A 7050-nucleotide genomic window follows, 5' to 3' on the forward strand; every position below is an offset into this window, starting at 1 on the left:
TTGTTCAAGATCTCGCAAAGATTTGTGAAAAATAGAAACAGATCTTAATCCCTCACATGATTAACATCGAATCGAAGTTTGAAAACTGTTAACTATAATCCTAACATTTGACTTCCTCTTGTCTTTAATAGTCCACTCATATCTTGGTTTCTCCTTCATCTTAGGAGTACCATCAGTTGAGGTTGTGGATGTGCTGACCTTCACAATCTTCATCGGACCATCAGTGATGGCATACCACATATCATCATCTTGAGCGGATAAAAGAGCTTGCATTCTGATCATCCGGTCATCATCATCTTCCTTTGAGAACATTGGGATTTTGTTTAGGAGAGACATGATTCAGGTATCTTCTTTGCTTGAGAATATAAAACTTTTCTCTGATACCACTTGTTAGGATCGGTGACAACAATAGAAGGGGGATTGAATATTATTGTGCTAATTTTTACTTTCTATGCAATTTTAATATTGTTCGAGATTGAAAATCTGTTTCTATTATTTATCAACTCGTATTAAACTCTTGAACGGTTTCAAGTGCGGAAAATGCATGTGGGATTTGAAGCGGCAGATATACTACTAAATGAAGTATTAGGGAAATAACACAAGATTTTATGGATGTTCGGCGAAAAAATTATGATAGGGTCGATGTAACCAATAGAGACTAGGGCCGGGCTATTGATAACAACTTATGACAAACGATTTGATATTAACCCTTTTAGAGATTAATATTTGTTTCTATTCTTCATAAATCCTTCGAACTCTTGACACGGTTTCAAGTGGGGAAATGTTCGTCGGATTTGAAGCTTTGAACCAATGAAAGATGAATGATAGAAAGTAAAGAACAAAGGGAGTTGTTTACGGATGTTCGGAGCAAACCCTCCTACGTCACCCCTTTTTCCAGAACCGGAAGGATTTCACTAAACTCTTTGACTTAAATATAGTTTATTAAACTAGGTAACACTATGTTGAACATAACAACCTCTGTTCAACTTACAATATTATCAACAATATCTCTTAGCTAAATAGTGTTTTGATTCTTTCTCTCTTGAACTTGGAAGATGATAGAAATTAGTAAGAGCAAGAGTGTAAGCTTGTAAGATAGGTAACCAGTAGCTCAGTCGATGATTCAGTCACTAGAAAGCAAGTGATTCGTCCGTTGTCCTTGAGCATCTATTTGTAGTATAAGGACACCAACGTTCGAATCTTCTTTATGGATACGTGGCAAGCGTCCATTGGAAGGCCGCCCATAGGAAAAAAGTACAACAGACTCTAAGCAAATGGATCGTGGCCGTACTGAACTAGTAGTGCGCTGAATATCCTCTTCGATATTGTCTTGTACTAGACAAACCGTTAGAAGGACATTTTCATACGTGGCATCCGTTCATTAAATACAATTAGTTGTCTTGTCAGACTGCACAAGAGTGAGTGGAGCATAGTAGCAGACAACTAGTTGATCGTGGGTAGACGTATGCTAACTTCAAACAGCTGTTGAAGCAAGGCATTAGACGTGCTCCATTAGAATGCCTAGTATAAGGGAGTTAGACGTCAACGTCTAACTACGTGTTCCATTAGACCGACAATTGTAATGGAGTTAGACCACTGCGTTTAACTACGTATAATTTCAGACTAGTCTGAAGGAGTTAGACGCCAACGTCTAACCACATTACCTATTAAACTACCACGTCTAATGGAGGTAGACTTCAATGTCTAACTACGTATCTGTTAGACTACAACGTCTAACTACGTATCACTTCATACTTGTCTGAAGGAATTAGATGCCAACGTCTAACAATGTTACCCATTAGACAACAACATCTAATGGAGTTAGACCATAACGTCTAACTACGTATTTGTTAGACTGCAACGTCTAACTACGTATCACTTCACACTTGTCTGAAGGAGTTAGACGCCAATGTCTAACTATGATACCCTTTAAACTACCAACTCTAATGGAGTTAGACCTCAACGTCGAACTATGTATCTGTTAGACTGCGACGTCTAACTACGTATCACTTCAGATTTGTCTAAAGGAGTTAGACGCCAACGTCTAACTACGTTACCCATTAGACTACCACGTCTAATGGAGTTAGACCTCAACATATAACTACATATCTGTTAGACTACAACGTCTAACTACATATCACGTCATACTTGTCTGAAGGAGTTAGACACCAATGTCTTACTATGTTACCCATTAGACTACCACGTCTAATCGAGTTAGACCTCACGTCTAACTGCGCAACACGTCTATTTAGCCTTCTTAGACCACGTCTAAGTTAACAAAGTCTTATGCACCTACACAAAAACAATTAGACAATTTAGCTTCCTTCATATTTAAACATTATCAAAATTTAATTGTTTAATATTTCATAATTTCCGTTTATTTCTAAGTTAATTAACTCTTCACTTAATTTTTCCCAATAATTTCTTCTAAGTTAGTTAACTCTTTACTTAATTTTTCCTAACAAACTACAACGTCACCCCTTCTTTTGTTTTTAGAAGAATTTCACTAGAAGACTTTGATTTGTATATCGTCTACACAAACCCTGTCAGAACTCAGGACTTACCAGCTGCCTGTTCTGAACTCCTAGTTATCACTCACTGTTGAACAGACAAGATTCTGTTCAACTTATAACACACTGAAAATGACTATCAGGTAGTACAGTAATTAACTCTTAACTTAACGTAGTGAATTACATAATACACTTGAGAAATATGAGCTAGAGAGAGTGAATTGATTCAAGATTCGCGCAAACAGATCTGGTAATCATGAATTCCAGAAGTGAAAGATTCACCATTGTACTCTATTCCTCTTTAATCTTTGAAGCGTAGTAGCGGTCGAATGTAATTCTTGGATACATGTCAGCTTTTTAATGGTTGTACGTCAGGTGTACGAGATAGCACGTATTGGAATATATTCGTTGGATTATGATGTACGAGATAGTACTATGGAATATTCGGTAGTACGTGGTGTACTGGTAGGTACATCACGAGCTAGTGGAATAATAGCGTATGTGGAGGTTGTACATTTTTGTCTTGTTATGTTGATTGGGCAGTCTGCTGACAGAGGACACTGCTATTAACACGACACAGTTGTTGGCTACTCTTCAGACTACTACTAGCATTACTCGTCTATTAACGCTTCTTCAGACTACTGCTAAATAAGGTTTGCTGTTAGCGCTTCTTCAGAATACTGCTGAAGCAAGGTGTTTACTTGCGCTTCTTCAAACTGCTGCTGAAGCAAGGCGTCTACTCGCGCTTCTTCAGATTGTTGCTGAAGCAAGTCGTCTTCTCGCTCTTCTTCAGACTGCTGCTGAAGCAAGGCGTCTGTTCACACTTATCAGACTGTTGCTGAAGCAAGGCATCTGCTCGCACTTCTTCAGATTTGCTGCTGAAGCAAGGCCTCTTCTCGCACTTCATCAGACTGCTGTTGAAGCAAGGCGTCTTCTTGCACTTCTTCAAACTGTTGCTGAAGTAATGCGTCTGTTCGCGCTTCTTTAGACTGCTGTTGAAGCAAGACGTCTGCTCGCATTTCTTCAGAATACTGCTGAAGCAATGCGTCTACTCTCACTTCTTCAGACTACTACTGAAGCAAGACGTCTGCTCGCGTGCTGAGGCCAACTCTACTTCTCATAGCTCTTCAGCTCTACTGAAAGCGCCTCTTGAGTTGTACCTGCGCATTAAGCGTTTGTACAACTTAGTTTTATTGTTCTAAATTCATTTTAATCAATTAAAAACATTTTTTTTTTTATTTCAACTTAATTAATTTTTTTTCTTTTAATTAATTTTCCATTTTTCTTTATTTAACTAATCTAACATATATATATATATATTAATATATATAATTATGTGATAAAAATGCTAAAATAGTTCTAATGAAATATATCATCATCATTATGTCTTTAATAATTTAAAATATTTATTAATATATAAAGAAATACAAATTTATTTCTTAATTTCTTCTACCCCTTCTCTTTTGAAAATTAGGAGGTAAAATCACAGGCAATCCGTCACACTAGGGTTTCTAAAATTCTTTTCCACTTAATTGTTAAATGACCTTTCCATACGCCTTCTTTAACTCTATTCTCTTATACCAATTCGAAATATAATATTCTAGATTTCTACAATAATGGTATATAGAACAAATAACATGTGCATAAGGTATACATGTGAGTTTCCATAGTCCACATGTGCAACTTCTTTCTCTAATGTCTATGGCATGTCTATGTATTTCCTTAGTGATCTCATACCCGAATTCTCTGTTAGAGTCTAATGTGCACATATAATATATTGTTTTTGCAAGTTTGAGTCTCTGCATTAATACGGGAGAAACGTCTCCAATTCAATTCATATTCATTTCTTTTCTTAAGCGACAAAACTTTCTCATTATCATCAATCGGATGTGCTCCAACATGTTAATAATAAATATTGATCTACTTGGTAATATTAATGAATTAAATGTTTCAAAATATTGTTGTCTACTATGTCACACTTTGGATACTCTTTGAGGTATGCCTTTGACCATATTCACTGAAGTCTTTTTCGATGTCACATTCAACTTAGGACAAAACATTTCTTTTGGCTTTATTCATCAAAGAATAACTCACTTCACAATTTCAATCCTCCCAAAAATTTGTTGAAGAATTTTTGTGGAAATGTCACTTTGGGTTAAAATTCTATAGCGAAATTTCATTTCAACATACATTACAGAGACCAACATGTTCTTGTTATGAGAATAGTAACAGTGTTTGGGACGATAATTCTTTACTATCCACTTTTTTTATTCCACCTCATTCTGTAAGAGTCTTGATTAATCCATTTTAAACTAACTCTGTAATCACATGAATAATTTGTTATAGCATCTTTTATTATCTGTTTTCATTCAAACACCATACCATGTCTACATTGATCTTCTATGCACCCTGAACAAAATGGTTGAATTTTAAATGAGAAGATTGTTGTCTCCTTAATTGATGAGATATTACATAATCATCAAGCCCCTCATAATCACTTTCATCACTATCACTCCATAAATAACTACTGGAGTCACTTTCATCAAAATATTCAGGAAACTTTATCTTCATCTTTATTATGATCCGTATCACTAGTATAATTTAACTCAACTTCAACTTCCACTTCATAAGTAGGGTCATTTTCTTCATCCTCATCTTCAACTAAAAACTCACTAACAACCTCACATACTTAAGAATTCATCTCTATAACTTGTAGAGGCATAGGAAGAAGAATTAATTAACTTCATAATCTTGGAGGATAAAATCATCTTTTACTTGATTAAATATGTACCTCAGGACACGTTTAAAAGAACTTTAATAAATGTAGAAAATATTGATCATTGTTAAAATCCATTAATTTTTGATTTGGTGTACGATACCTAAACTTTATTTTTTCTTTATCTCCATATCTGAGAGAATCTGCAAAGTTCAATATATCCTATAAGCAAAAATGATCAAGGTCTCTAATGGACATTATATGTTCTTTACCATAGTATAAAACTTGAAAAAATATGCAAAACATTAATAAAAATGTAATATGAATTAAACAAAAGTACAAGTGTTAATTTAAATGAATTTTAAGAATAGATTACCGATCTAGAATTTGAGAGAATTTCTCCGGAGTATAGAATTTTCACCTAAAAAATTCTTCACTTTTTCCTAATAAATCGAATTTCCCTAAAGACATTTTTCAAACATTTTAATCAAAATGTGCTTAATCATAATTATAAAAAGAATATTCATTATCAAAGTTAGTTTATGTGGAGTAAATATTTATTTTCATATATAAGTAAACCAATTAATTTTAATTTCTAGAAAACAAAGAATATTTTACTAATTATTTGAAAATCTTTTTTTGTGTTATTCTATTCAATTGCCCAAACTCTCTCCTAATTATATTATAGGAAACATGATTCAAAAGATTATCTTTATGAAGACTTAATACAATAAAATAAGACCTAATTGAATTCAGACAATTAATAAGACATAAATATTCTATGCTCATCAATAATATGCAATGGTATGCATGTCTGAAATGATTCTAATGATATACAAAAATAAATTACTGTAATATCTATTTTTTTATTGATATTTCAGACGTGAAATGGAAATAAAACCTAAATGATATACAAGAATCTGAAAGAACTTACTATAATATTCATTGGTAATAGTGTTCTTGTTTTTGATTAAAAACTAGGTGAAACAAAAGTCATTTTGTCCATAAGATATGCAAAAATAACTTACAATAATATTTATTATCCATTAATATTAGTATTAGTATTATATGACATGATATGCAAAACATTGAATAAAGTGACAGTAATATAATTGATTGTAATATGAATCAAAAATGATATTTTAAAGAAAAACACATCTACTATTATTTTCTAATCCATAATATGAAAATCATTATCTAAACTTTAGATATATTATTTACTAAAGATGAACAAATTCAAACAAAATAGACGGATCTAAAGTCCGTTTAATAAAATTCTCAAATGGCCAAAACTTTGATAGTTCGAGTATTATATGTCTCAAATCAAATTTTGAGCCACCAATGCTAATTGGCTCTTGTTTTAAATGTTTAGAATTTAGAGAAATTTTGATTTATGTTATATGTTTTGGGTTATATTTAATTTTCTTTTCAATTTTAATTTTTTTTTGTGGAAGTTAATAATCAGGTATGAAAGTGTCCCTAGATCATGAATAATGGATAGGACATTTAAAAATACACGATAAAGTCGTTGTGTTTGAAAAAATCGACGACTCGTCTCTCTTAAAGATTGTTACCATACAAGATTAATGACCTATATTTTATCATGAAAATTTTGTACTTTAATACTTATATTTTCTTAATTGAATTTTCGTACTTATTTAGAATTTAGGGATATAATTTTTTTTATTATTTTTTCAAAAATAATTTAGGGTGTTTGAATTATAGACGACATTAAAATTTTAATTTTAGTTTCATCCAATTAAAATATATTTATAATTCAATTTGTATATTTAAAAAAATACAAATAATTATAATACAATTTTA

This window comes from Impatiens glandulifera, chromosome 7 (assembly GCF_907164915.1).
Source record: "Impatiens glandulifera chromosome 7, dImpGla2.1, whole genome shotgun sequence".
Classification (NCBI taxonomy): domain Eukaryota; kingdom Viridiplantae; phylum Streptophyta; class Magnoliopsida; order Ericales; family Balsaminaceae; genus Impatiens; species Impatiens glandulifera.